At 40.5% G+C, this 14,205-nt stretch overlaps 1 protein-coding gene across 4 annotated transcripts in view; it reads right to left on the bottom strand.

The window, feature by feature from the left end:
- FBXW7 (F-box and WD repeat domain containing 7) overlaps window positions 1-11,780 on the bottom strand; it is a 235,460-nt gene extending 223,680 nt beyond the window's left edge. For 2 of the 4 annotated variants that reach the window (XM_082727308.1, XM_082727307.1), the window contains exon 1: window positions 10,628-11,780. The gene's annotated coding sequence lies outside the window, so the exon portion shown is untranslated. The remainder of the gene's footprint in view (window positions 1-10,627) is intronic. The other 2 variants (XM_082727309.1, XM_082727311.1) reach the window with 2 other exon arrangements.
- Window positions 11,781-14,205: the final 2,425 nt, after the last annotated feature.

Genomic DNA, 14,205 nt, shown 5'->3' with positions numbered 1-14,205 from the left:
ATGTTGAAAAGCTAGGGACTAATCTAATCAACATTTCAAAGGATGGTAGATAACATGTGGTAACACCCCACATCCACAACCCAAAGAAATAACAGGGTGTGACCTCTGACTAAGACTGACCTCAAAACTTCCGGTGCTATTCTCCCTGGTATCTGCCCTTCCCTCCCTCCTTAGCTCTCTCTCCCACCCTCTGTACATCCCAATTCTCCTACTAAATGCCTGGCCTTTAAAAATGATCTGAAGTTTTGGGGAGACAAAGCACGAGAGATTATGAACTCAGAAAAAACTGAGGGTTTTTTTAGAGGGGGAGATGTGTGAGCCTGGTGGTGGGTATTAAGGAGGGCACATATTGCATGGAGCACTGGGTGTAGTGCATAAACACTGAATCCTGGAACACTGGAAAAACAAAATTAAATTTTTAAAAAACCTGAAGTTTCCTGTTTCCTGCCTTAAATTTCTAATCTAATAAATTAAAATTTTTATATTTCTCTAATGAAAAGAAATCTGCCTATGTTATTATACTCAATAGAAAAAGGCTCCTCACCACTCATTACAATAGCAGTCCAAAGTTGACAGTCTCAAATTCACAGGGCTGTCAATTAAGAGACCACCAATCATGCAAAAGAAAACTGATAATCCACACATCTATTTATATAACCTTCTGGTATTACATGCAAAATAAATGGACAGGAATAAATTAAAGTCACTAGAGAGACTATGTTCTTCTCCCATCTACCCAGTAGCCTAGTCATTATCATAAAATCCTTCTTTGAAAAATCTCTGAAACAGAAAGAAGCATAATTCCAACTGCTACCAACAAAGAACAATATTTTAAATGACTTATATTTTAAATGAGCATAGTATTATATTAACCACATAACTTACAGATTTATTAATATATAAGCCAATCTAACTTCTGCATCTACACCAAAATCTAAAGCAAACTTGCCTTAAAAGAAGTTACAGAAAGAGGACAAGAGACAAAATAATCATTACTAAGAAATATATCTCAATATGTTTTCTGCCTTTCGATTTTTTTCATATACTTATCTTATACAATTCTATTAAGTAAATAGACTATGAAGACATACCCAAATTTCTCTTAAAATAGAAATACTTTCCAAATATAAAACGATCAAGAAGCATTTGTGTCTTATACTGGCCAAAAGAACACTGATTATGCCAAGCTGAAGGAAAAGTTATTTCTGAAAATTGATTTGTACTTAATAAAAACAAAGCATGAAAACAGTATCAAACACATATACTAATCATTTTAAGAAAGGGAGAAAACTAAAATTTAGTTAAAACTGAACCACATAAAATTCCTTTGATCAATTTGAGATGTAATGATAAAGGAATGCCTGAGTGGCTCAGTCACTAAGCATCTGCCTTTGGCTCAGGTCATGATCCCAGGTCCTGGAATAAAGTCCCGCATTGCGCTCTTTGCTCAATGGGGAGCCTGCTTCTCCACTTCCTTCTATTGCTCCCCCTGCTTGTACTCATTCTCTCTCTCTCCCATTCTCTCTCTCTCTGACAAATAAATGAATAAAATCTTTAAAAATTAAAAAAAAAAAAACGAAATATAATGAAACAGATAAAACTTGTTAAACTTCTTCATAATTTTTTAAAGCTTTTTGTTCCTAAGCGCTGAAGAGATGGACAGTTAAGTGACTTGGTAACTGAATTACAACCTGATATTTCTAAATAAACAATTTAAACCACAGTCACTTTCAGAGATAATCAATGAATTATCCAAAAAAGAGTCCTTTCTAAGTATTTCTCAGTTCTTTAGAGATGATTTCAAAATCTAGTATGTTTAAATTGGTCCTTCTTTCCTATAAATAATAAGCACAGCAGTCCATCATTTCTCCAGTTTTTAAGATTTTTTTAATAAAACATTAATGAATCATACACTAGTTCAGATACTTTTGAAAACACTGCAGAATTACTTCAGTATAATTTGTCAAACTCAAGAGCTGAATTTAAATGCTGGACAATATAAGGCCTGACTTTAGCCCTCTGTCTATAACATACCTTAAAAGATCTTTAAATTAATACTATCAGGAATGGGTCATATTACTTCATGTCAGCCACCCAAAAAAAGTCTGAGAAGATACAACATTCTTCCAAAAACAAACCAGCAATTTGCCTTCAGAATTCAGAAGTGGCACTAACATATATTAATGAGTTCACTCAAGATGCTGTAGGAGGAAAAAGCCAGAAAACATAGTATCTTATCCAATGGTGATCCTCTCCACTAAAAACATTTTGTACTCTATCTTTCAATATTTCCTAAACCCAAGAGCACTCATGCAGAAAGGAGCACCTAACACAATACACTAAGTAAATGTACACACAGACACACACACAGTACATGCTACCTCCTTCCAAAAACCTCATAGCTGTAAAAAAAAGGGGGGGGGGGGGCAACACAGCATAGAAACAGAAACTGCACAATAATCTGATTGATCCACTTAGGTGATGGAGAAAGAGCAAAAGATACACAAGCAATAAGGTCTCTTGTGCACTTCTGTTATTTTTCAACTACATGCATTGTAGAATAATGCAACATATACAGGCTCTCAGATTTTCTTGTACTAGCTAACCGCTTTACAGAAATCAACTGTTAAACTCAAAAATTTTGAAGGATTATTTCAGAGAAATTGTTACATATTTGTCATTCAAAATCCAGATCAAGTACAGATGTTCCCTCAAATATTTCACAATTCTGAAGGTGGAATAGGAGGAAATTTTAAATATACTTGTGTATAGTAGTACAATTTTTAGAAAATATATATCCTACAGTTTCCAGGAAATGTCCTATACATCTAGAAAATAAGCTCTACACATACTATGAAAGGTATCATGAGAAAGTGACAATGAGGTCTAAAGAGAAGGTAGCAAAAGTCTAGAAGTACATTAAGACATACGACAGACTGGTTTTATATTTAGTGGAAAAAGTCTGCAAGTAGAAAGGTTTAACCCCCTTGGGGTACCTGGGTGGCTCAGTGGGTTAAAGCCTCTGCCTTCAACTCAGGTCATGGTCCCAGGGTCCTGGGATCGAGCCCCACATTGGGCTCTTTGCTCAGCAGGGAACCTGCTTCCTCCTCTCTCTCTCTCTCTGCCTATCTGTGATCTCTATCTGTCAAATAAATAAATAAATAAAAATCTTAAAAAAAAAAAAAAAAAAGAAAGAAAGAAAGGTTTAATCCCAAAAACTCATTATTTACCCAAAACATGCTACCAAGTTGGACAAAGGCAGCTTTCAGCCAAGTTGTACGGTAAAAGAAATTTTGTTTAGCACTCTTTACTTCTTAACTCTTCTTCTGCAAGGGCATCCTTTCAGGAATTCAGAGCAGTTGGCCCACCTATTTCCTGATCAAAACCTGCTCTTAGAGGGGTACTTGGGTGGCTCAGTCAGTTAAGTGTCCAATTCTTGATTTCAGCTCAGGTCATGATCTCAGGGCCATGAGATGGAGCCCAGTGCTGAGCTGTGAACTCAGGAGGGAGTCTGCTCCTCACCCTCTGTCCTTTCCCCTGCATACGGGTGCATACTCTCTCCCTGTCTCTCTCAAATAAATAAATCTTCAAAGAAAAAAAAAAATGTGCTCTTAGAAAAACATCATATAATTTATTTATCTTAGAGACAGCTGTATAAAAACCATTTCTGCGGAAAAGAAACAACTGTACAAGCTATTATCCAAAAAAATAAGAAATAACAAGTGCTGGCAAGGACTGAAGGGAAGGGAACTCCCATGCACTGTTAATGGGAATGTAAAATGGTACAACCAGTGTGGAAAACAGTGTGGAAGTTCCTCAAAAAATTAAAAACAGAACTATCGTATGAGCCAGCAATTCCACTTACAGGTATATATCTGAAGAAAATGAAAATACTATTACATAAACATATATACCACTCCTATGTTCATCATAACATTACTTAAAATATCCAAGATTTGGAAACAATCTAAATGTCCATCAACAGATGAATAAAGAAGATGTGGTATATATACACACAATGGAACATTAGTTAGCCATATAAATGAATTAAATCTTGCCATTTGCAACACAGATGCACCTAGAGGGTATTATGCTAAGTAAAATAAGTCAGACAGAGATAGACAAATACCATATGATTTCACTTACATATGGAAACTAAAAAAACAAATGAACAAACAAAACAAAACAGAAACAGACTCATAGATACAAAGAATAAACTGATGGTTGTCAGAAAGGGGGTACAGGGCAGGAGACTGAGGAGACAGATAAAATAGATGGTGATGGGAATAGGGAGATACAATCTTTAAATCACAAAATATTTAAAATGTGGGGTATAATGTACAGCACAGGGAATATACTCGATAATACGGTAACAACTTCGTACATGGTGACAAGATGTTACACTTACTATGGTGACCATTTTGTAATGTTTATAAATATCTAACTACTATGTGGTACACCTGAAACTAATACAATATTGTATGTCAATTATTCTTCAATAAAAATATTCTTAAAAAAAGAGTTTATTATTTAAAAGCAACTTTACTTACCTGTTTGTAATGACAATTCAGCTAAGTTTTATTTAAAAAAAAAAAAGGAAAAATAATACACCACTCTTTTCCCTGACCCTCTAAAAGTGTCACTAATACAGAATATTTCTATTTGGAATATTTTCAGATATGAGATTAACACCTTGTATCTTTTAAATCACCACCTATCCTTAAGCTTAGGACAATGATAAAATTACCTGAAAAGACAAAAACTTAAAAATGTTTAGAAGAACAAGAATACTTCCCTAATTAATAGGAAAGCAACATTATAATGACCTTCTAAAAAGTACACTAAAACTGTCAGATTATGTATAGACTTTTTTAAAAAGAAAGGAAATGAAGTACCATTACATGTGTAGAAATACTATGAAAAATAAAAACAGGTTTGAAATTAACTAAAAAGTTATCATTATTGCAAGGGTCACCTCCTCCCCTGCCATAAATAGGGGAATCACGAAATTTAAAAAAAAAATTATGAAGCCAAGGTAAAAATACACCATCATTAGGTGCCTGGGTGGCTCAGTTAGTTAAGCATCTGACTTCGGCTCAGGTCAGAGTCTCAGGGTCCTGGGATTGCTCCCTATTTTGGGCTCTCTGCTCAGTGGGGAGTCTGCTTGTCTTGCTGCCCCCAGTCCCAGCTTGTGTGCACAAGCTCTCTCTCTCTCTCTCTCTCAAATAAATAAATAAAATCTTTAAAAAATAAAAATACACCACCATCCAATACAGGTATCTTTTGACATATGAAACAAATGTTTTGATATTAGCTATAATGTAAAATTACACAGTGAATTATTCTTTCTAAACAAAACACTTAAGATAGATTCACCTAAGAAATTAAACCACACTACATTTACCATTAAGAATATGCAAGATTTTTGGATATTCTTAACAGCAAAGATTTTTTAAAGTACACACTTAAGTTACCTAGAGGATCTGTTAAGATAGAATACTTAACAAAACAAAAATTGTGCATCCAATAATTCTACACACTGAACTGACCACTGTAACAGTAACATTTTAAGTAACAGAAGTAACAAATCTTAATGTTCTTATAATTTGGCTACTATTTTCACCTGATTCAAACCAACCATAAACACTTTTAATTTTACATCTAAAGTAAATGCTTTACAATTATTTACAATTTGTTTGCAGAACCATTCAAAATTACACCCTTAAGTTTCTTCAAAGATACTTTCCAGCTATGATATGTAGCCAGACATCACTTTATGCAAATTATTTGTCTTTGAATAAAAAATGCAAATAGTTCCTACTTTTTAGCTGCTATAGACAGCACTGCCCCTTATTCCTCAAGTTCCCATAGTATTCATTACTCTGCAGGCAAAAGTATTTTGAACTACAGACTTTACACAGAATCACTTTAAGACAGCACCCAAAGAGCATATCTCAGAAAACGGAGAACATCTAAAATAGCTAGTCCAAGTTTTGTAATGCAATGAAGCTCACACTCATACTGAATGTTAGTCTACTTGGCTGTTTTCTACACTAGCGTTCCATAAACTACGTAGTTTATATATAGTCGACCCTTGAATAACAAGGGTTTGAACTGCACTTACACATGAGTTTTTTTGAATAAATACAATACAGTATTGTCAATGTATTTTCTTTTCCTTACAATTTTCTTTCTTTTTTTTTTTTAAGATTTTTATTTCTTTATTTGATAGAGAGAGATCACAAGTAGGCAGGGAGGCAGGCAGAGAGACAGGGGGAAGCAGGCTCCCCGCTGAGCAGAGAGCCCGATGCGGGGCTCGATCCCAGGACCCTGAGATCATGACCTGAGCTGAAGGCAGAGGCTTAAACCACTGAGCCACCCAGGCGCCCCTCCTTACAATTTTCTTAATAAGATCTTTTCTCTAGCTTATTTTATTTTAAGAATGTGGTATATAATATAAATAACCTATAAAATATATATTAGACTATGTTATCAGTAAAGCTCCCAAAGTAGGCTATCAATAGATCAGTTTTGGATGAGTTAAAAATCATACCAATTTTCAACTGTACAAGGGGTTGGTACCCCCAACCTCTCCATTGTTTGAGGGTCAACTGTACAAGGTTTTACTGGAACATAGTCACGCTCATTTGCTTACATACTGTCTATGGCTACTTTCACTCCACAAGAGCAGAACTCAATTGTTTCCCCAGACATAGTCCACAAAATCTAAAGTACTTACTAACTGGCCCTCTACAAAAAAAATTGACCACTTTTTTACTCCTCTACACAATGAGATATCATAGGCAACACATGACATCTCCAAGAACCCTCTCTAAAATACACGAATTGAGCTTCTGTCAGCCTAGGTGTAGGCTTTGGGGTCTTCTGATGCTAAAACACAAATGCACTCCCAAGGCCCTTCAATCATCCCGTATCAATCCCGAAGTTGCCAAGGCAAAGCACAAAAAGTTATCACTCCCTCCTACCAGAGTCATACCCTTCCCACTACCTTCATTAGTAAATCATGTCAACCCTAAAAGACTGCCTTTAAATCCGTCTAAACATGGTTTCAACTGCATAAAATATGTTGTGGAAAGAAGAGGATGGAAAAGGCACCCATATGGCATATATTCCAGTCCCATACCCTTAACCTAGAATCACCTGAGATCCATCTCCCTATCTAAACATCCCTTTCCCAGAGAGTTCTGCCATTTGAATTAAATTCTTAAGAAGGGACCAAAGAAGCTACCAGGAAGGTGGTGAACTGAATGAACTAATGAACACAAAAAGTATGGATATGTATATATTCCCTATCTTACAATCCTTAATTTTGTTAGAGTCAACACTAAAAGCAAACCCCACTAGCTGCAGGTTTCGCCACAAAAAAAAAAAAAAAAAATCTTCCATGTCTCATGCTTCAAAGACAGCTGATTCTTCTTAAATGCCAAGTTGTTTTTTGTTTATTTGTTTTTTAATAAAAAGGTTAAAAAAAATAGCATTTTCAGCACTGCTGTGCCAACACAGGGATATCCCCTCCATTGTATGGGACACAAAGACACACATCAACTGCAACCAGGGGAAGCAGCCTTCTCTGCCAGCTATTTTTAGCCCTACTTCGTCAGATTAAAGACCAAACTTAAGATAATAATCCTGTGCAAACTTTAAAAACATGAATTTTTATGAAAACAAATCTGTCCTTTTATGTATAAGTTCCTTAACAGTGAAATCCTATATATCCTTCTGACTTTAAATCAAAGGACCTATATACTCTACAAAAAGCTTGTTAGCTCCTTCAAAAATATAGATGCACATGTCCTAAGAACTGGTAGCCATGATAAAGACTGTTCCTCCCTTTGAACTTCAAATCTTACCTACTTTTAGAACATTTTTTAGGGAGAGTCTCATTCATTTTCTGTTCTGACCGTATCATTGCTAACTTTAACAGACTCCCTTCCCCCAAAGTAAAAAGACACACTTTTCAGCTCCATTACTCTGCAAGAAACCTTAACACTGTGAAACTGACTCCTAACTCTACATTTTCAGCATATCACTCATTAGCTTAACTATTTTTCTGTCTTCAGATTGCATCAGCACCAACTTTTTACCCTAAAATTTAATGTCAAAAACAAAGTCCACTGCCCCGTTTCTGAATTATTTTAAGAAACCACTAGTACCAATCTAAACTACTGGGAGCATCTTTCTCACCCCTCCCGTTGTATAGCTCTTCGAAGGCCATGGTATGAAAATGTTGGTTCCCTAAAAAAACAAAATCCTTCTCCAGGTAAAAATGCTTCCCGACCTAGAATACAATTTCTCCTTAATCATCTAAAAGTACCTTCTCAGCAACATTGTTCTCAGTTGATTCTCTGGGCTGCACGCATGTAACTGCACAAACACAAACTGACTTCAAGCCTCCTCAACAACTTTCATCCATATCATTCATTCATCATATCATACAAGCTAACATCCCAATTACATTTGTCCCTCACACCCCCCAATTCCAAAAGTCTTAAACACTTAAGCTCCACCAGCACCTTTCTTCCCAAAAGAAACCTTATTTCCCAGATTTGGTTCAGACACTCCAATTAGTTTTGTATAGTCCAACACCAACACTTCTATAGATACATATACACTTATATCTATCAGGCACCAAACACAGTAGTGTGAGAGAGTGTCATACACACAGTAGTATGACATATAGTGTCTTATACACCCCTTTCCTACAATTTTGTGCAATTTATGTTTCGTTGCCTATGCCATAAGTAAAAGCATCTCAAAGGCATCTCAAATACTTTGCTGTTTCTTTGCTACCCAAAATGCAATAAAACATTACCATGCTTTTTAACCAACCTATAGTCAAAGTAATAAAAATAAGTCTTAAAGTTAGTAAGCAATTTTGATAAGAGTACAAATCTACCCTCAAATTATAGTTTGCTGGTTTGTCTTCCTTTTCTCCCTGCAAAATAGCCTATGCCAGAGTAGATTTCTCTTTCTCTCATCTTTGTAAAACATGGGATACATAACTTCCTCAAGTTCTCAAAAGAAGGTAACAGATCCAGAGACATTTGCTTTTGATTTGACATCTAACATTACACCTACTAATCAGTATTTCCATGTCATTATCCATTTAAAATAGAACTTAAGTCTCCTTACAAAAGTGTAACAAGCACAAATATATAAAGAGAAACAAAACAGCTGGAGAAGTTCCAGAGGAGGCAAAATGATCAAGGGATCAAAGTAATCATTCTAAGACTGACAGAAAGAGTCAGGGAAGACAATGGTAAAGAAGAATAATCAAAATACATAAAAACAAGGAAAGATGAACTCGAGCTTGTCATAGCATTTCTCAAAACAAAACCTCTGGATGTGTTTTGGAACTTTACAGAGACAGATTTGGGACAAATAAATGAAATGTTAAATAATTCAGGGGCTAACAAACTTGTAGAACTCACTATCTCAAAAGAGAAAAAGTACACATGAAAACACTATTGGAAAGTTTTAAATAAATTTAATTGAGATCCTGAATGGAGAAGTTAGCACAGACAACCCCAGGCTTACTAAACTCATTACCACAAAGCAGTGGCTTCAGAGGGAGTGAGCCCACACTGTTGTCTGGAGGAGCCACAATTCTCAGTACTATAGTACTGCCTATGTTCTGTTAAATAAAATTCTACCTTATGCTTAACCCTTAAGGTCTGTATAAATATATGAAATAGTAATTACTTTCTTGCACCTCAATTTGGCACTGTTGAGAGGATACCTAAAATGCTTATCAAAGGTTTTATAAACTTCACCTTAAAATAATGGAAGGGAAAGGAAAACTTTCATCTTTCAAAGAATTAAATATCAAAAAGTTTCTCCTCATTTGATAGTGAAGTAAAGATAACTCAAACAAAGTGTCAAGTCATTCTGCCAAATAAAAAGTGCTAGCAATTAGGACATACGCTACTTAAATTAAAAAAAAAAAAAAGTTGTATAGGGAAAAAAATGCGAAAACTTTTATAAAGTGTTTAAGGTACTAGATGCTTTTCCCCAAGTAAGTCGTGATTCAACTCAGAATCTTCTGAGTAACTGAAATCTGTTATAGCTTCCTGACACCTAGAAATTGGACCCAGGAAATGAGAAGGTAAAAAACTCCTGTACCATCTCTCAAGGAAGAACTGCAAAACCAGACAGGAATTTCAGTTTCGGGGGTTCACAGGGTAAAAGGTTCCCTCTTGAGAACCCTAATAAGAGCTGCCCCGAAACAAAAACCACAGTACTGTTTCACACCGGGTGTACCAGGAAAAGGTGTATTACAGAGATGTCCTTTGTGTGCACATATGATTTGGCTTCCTCAATTTCCTTTGCCAGTTACCGGCCAGAAAGGTGCAAGTGTTCACTCTGGATAAAGACAGAGCTCCTTTAAGAGAAACCTGTAAGCTTGCATATTATCCGTACAAGGAGCTAAAATAGCATAAAACACAAGACTACCTGATACCTCTTCCTCGCTGTAAAAATAAAGATGCACCCTCTGGTCTATACACTCCCAACACTCCTGCAAAACATCAGCAAAACTCCGAGGGGACGAACCGGACAGTATCCTCCCACTTTCTACCCCCTCGATTCCCTTTCCCCGACCACTCACACTTTAGGGAAGAGCCGTGGCGCTGAGAAAGTGGGCTGGTTCCCTTCCTCCTTCGCTCTGAGGCGGCAGCTGCGGAAGGCTCCGGCGCGTTACTGAGGAAGAAGCGGTGCTTGTGTCTCTAAGCCAGGCGGTCACCCCGGGTCTCTTCCGCGCCGCCGGAGCAAAGGAGGCGGCAGCGGCCCCGCTTACCTCCTCTTTTCCTCTTCCTGGATCTCTTCAGGCTGTGTCTTCTGCCCGCCCTGAGCCACTTCTCCCGGGACAGTCACGTCTGGAAGGCTCCAGATTTTGCTCTTACAAAGTTTTCCTCTGGGCTGAGGCTGCAGCCGGCCCCCCGGGTCCCCCCCGGCCCCGCCGCCCTCGGGGCTGGGGCGGGGGAGGGGGCTCTAAGAACTCCTCCCGGAGTCCTGCCGAGGGGCCGGGGGGCCGGCGACTGGCCAAGAGAGAAGACCCCCCCCCCCGCGAGGGGGCTCAGGAGAGGAGGAAGGTAAGGAAAGGACGGCGGCGCCTGTCCTGCTCTCCCCGCCGCCCGGGCCGCCGCTTCACATCTGGGTCCCCGCCCCCCCGGCCGGGGGGTGGTTGCTGAGCTTGGGTCCCCCGCTCATACACTCTGGGGCAAGATGCTACGGCCCCGGGCGGGTGGAAGAGGCAGCGGCGTGGTGGGGGACCCGGCCGGCTCCGCTCGGCGCCGCCCCCGCTCCCGGCTCCCGCATGTGTCGCTGCGGCTGGGACCCCCTCCCTACACGTTGGGGGTCCCTCGCCCCGCGCCCCGGGACGAGACAGAAGCTCCGGCCCTTCCTCAGCGTCTTCTCACCGCAGAGCAGCTGACTAGTCCCGGCCCGAGGTAGCCGCCTCCCTGCCCCCCAGCCGCCGGCTCCGGCTCGGGCTCCGGCGTGTACAGCCGCCGCTGCCGGCCGGGAAGGTGAGGGGGGGAGAAAAGAGGTGGCCGCGGCTCCCGCTGGTCCAGGTCAGGACGAAGGTCTCGGCGCTGGCCAATGCACGGGGGCCGGGTCTCTCGGATGCTCCCTCGCTCTCACGCTCTCCGCTGCGGTGGCGGTAGCGCCCGGAGCTCAGCTCGCTGTCTCGCTCGCTCTGTGCGGGGCTCTCGCCTCACTCCAGAGAGGGGCGGGAGGAAAGCGGCGCAGACGGATGACGCAAGTCACCTAGCAACCGCTCCCCTCACCCCCTCCCTTTTCTATCCGCCAGGACGTTTCCTCCGCTGGCCTTTTTTTTTTCCCCTTTCTAACCACCCCGCCCTGGGTGACTCTGGCGCGCTCTGATGACGATCAAAGGGAAGAGGAAGTCGGGGCCCCGCGAGCGGGTGGGTGCGCCTCGGGCCGCGGGACTAGCTGCTGCTGCCGCCGCCTCTACGGCCGCGTCAGAATTGAAGAGAGGAAGGGGAGGAGCCGAGTGGAGCCTAAGCTGCCGCCTGATCTTAGCCCTGACCTCACGGCGGCGGGCAGAGCTTGCTCTGTAGCGGTTTCCTTCAGGGCAGGTGGTGGCTGCTCCTTTGGGAGCATGGAGGAAGGCCCAGGCCGCGCGGCCGTCCTCGGGCGCGCACCACCTGAAGGTGAGGCATTTAGCCCCAAATGGGCCTTCGAAAACCCAGGCTGAGCGAGAACTTGCCCTACAGCCTGATCCGCTGCACCTGCTCCAGGGAGCGAGCGCCCCACCCTTCCCATGGTGTGGGGCAAGACCTAGCACCCGATAACGTGTGGTCGGGCCGAGCAAGTGTTTGACGAATGAATGAATGCCTCCCTCCGAGGCACTCGCGGAGTTCAGAGGAGTTGACGGAAGTGCAAGCGTTTTGTAAGCTACGTGGAATTGTAAAGATGAGAGTGGTAATACATCCCTTCTTCCCCCTCCCACCTCTACGATAGGAAATAGGGGTGCAGTTTGCGTACGGAGGCACAACCTGAGTGTGTAAAGTGGGGGCGAAGTGCCGAGACGAAGGAAGGGAGCCATACTCCCGGAGACTGTGGGAAGAATTTTTACTTTTTCAAGAGAAGATGTTAGTGGTGTCTCAATTTTAGGAACCATTCTTGCTTGTATGAAGCTTTGGAGAGCTGATCTTGGTTGATAGTAAGTATCCGTAACCATCACCAGGAAATATTGGCCTGTGTTGCAGGTCTGACTCAAAGGCTCTTTCCTTTCTAAAATAAATATTACTATTATGCAGCCTTTCCTACAGATTTATCCTGGAAAGTAAATTAAAGTGAAAACTCATGAAGTTGAAGGTGTAGTTCTCTAGGAAAAAGAATTTTGAGATGGAAGTCTCAGAATCTGTCTTGGTAAATACTGTGAGACTGAGATGAAAGCAGCAATGATGAAAGCAAGCAGATTCCAGAGTTCTTTTGCTGGACCCTGGCACACCCTACCTGCTCTGGAAGCACCATTAATGGATATTACAAGTCTTTCCACTTAAGAGAATAAGGAGCAAGCTTTTATAGTCAGACTTTCGAAGCTCAGGGTTTCTACCAGCACCATATGCAAACAGTAGACCAAGGAAACTTCATTTTTATTAAAATGCTGCAGAAAAATTGATGGGAGTGGGAAGTGGATGTTGCAGAAGCAAGAAGAGACTCACAAAGCAGCACTTTCCCAAGTGTTCTTGATGAGAAGTTCCAAGAGCCAGGTTAACTATCCTGTTTAAGCTACTGTGGGTAGCTTAAACTGTGGGCATGATCGATGCCTTACCATGTCCTTCATGTCCTACCATGTCCTTCCAAAAATGACTCACATTGAATCTACCCTCCAAGTCGTAGCCCCACGTGGCTACAAAATAAATCTCTACCTGGTTTTGCCCCCTCCCTAATTTCCTGGTAGAAATTTAATGAGTAAAATGCCCAGATTTAGGAGATTTTGTGAAGCTGAACACCTCAGGTTTTAAGTCCTCTGGGGTTTGGATAAAAAGAATGCAAAAATCCTGTGGTGTAGGGCAAAACTTAGCACCCAATTGTGGTCGGGCTGAGCAAATGTTTAATGAATGAATAAACTTCTGCAGCCCAGCAGAGTACACCTCCAGAAAAGTGTGTACTGTACCACATGGGGGTTTTCAGTAGCCTGATCTGTTTTGTCAGTGGCTCCACCTTAGAACCTTAGTACTGAAAGACAGAAAAGCACTCTCAGGAGATCTCTCATGCACCTACTTATGAAGTAATAGCAGCACTAAAACTGGGCAAAATCCACCCACCTCACCATCCAGTACTGGAAGAAACTGGAGGAAACAGCTGGAATTGGCATCTAGAGAGGAGGAAGTTCATACATTTCCAACTTGGTCTGTGTCTCCTTAGTTATTTTACTTATTAATCCAGAGGGGAAAAAAACAGCTAGATTGTACAAAATTCCAACAAATCTGAAATTTCAGGTGACAGTTCTTTCTCTGCTTTATCAGTTTGTTTGTGATAAAGATCTGCATACTATGTTAAAATATAACAAAGGGATATTTGTGGAGGGTTCTTTTCTCCTGCACTTGAAAGCGTGCTCTTATGAGAAGCTATTTTATCAGTGTATTATCATCCCACATCAATGGTTTTTACTGTCAGGGATTTCATAAGCTAAATTATCTGGTAAAATTTCTA

The sequence above is a fragment of the Mustela nivalis genome (genome assembly GCF_964662115.1).
Source record: "Mustela nivalis genome assembly, chromosome: 4".
NCBI classification, from domain to species: Eukaryota; Metazoa; Chordata; class Mammalia; order Carnivora; family Mustelidae; genus Mustela; species Mustela nivalis.
Note: the sequence above shows the minus strand (reverse complement) of the source record. Positions and strands in the feature narration are given on the sequence as shown.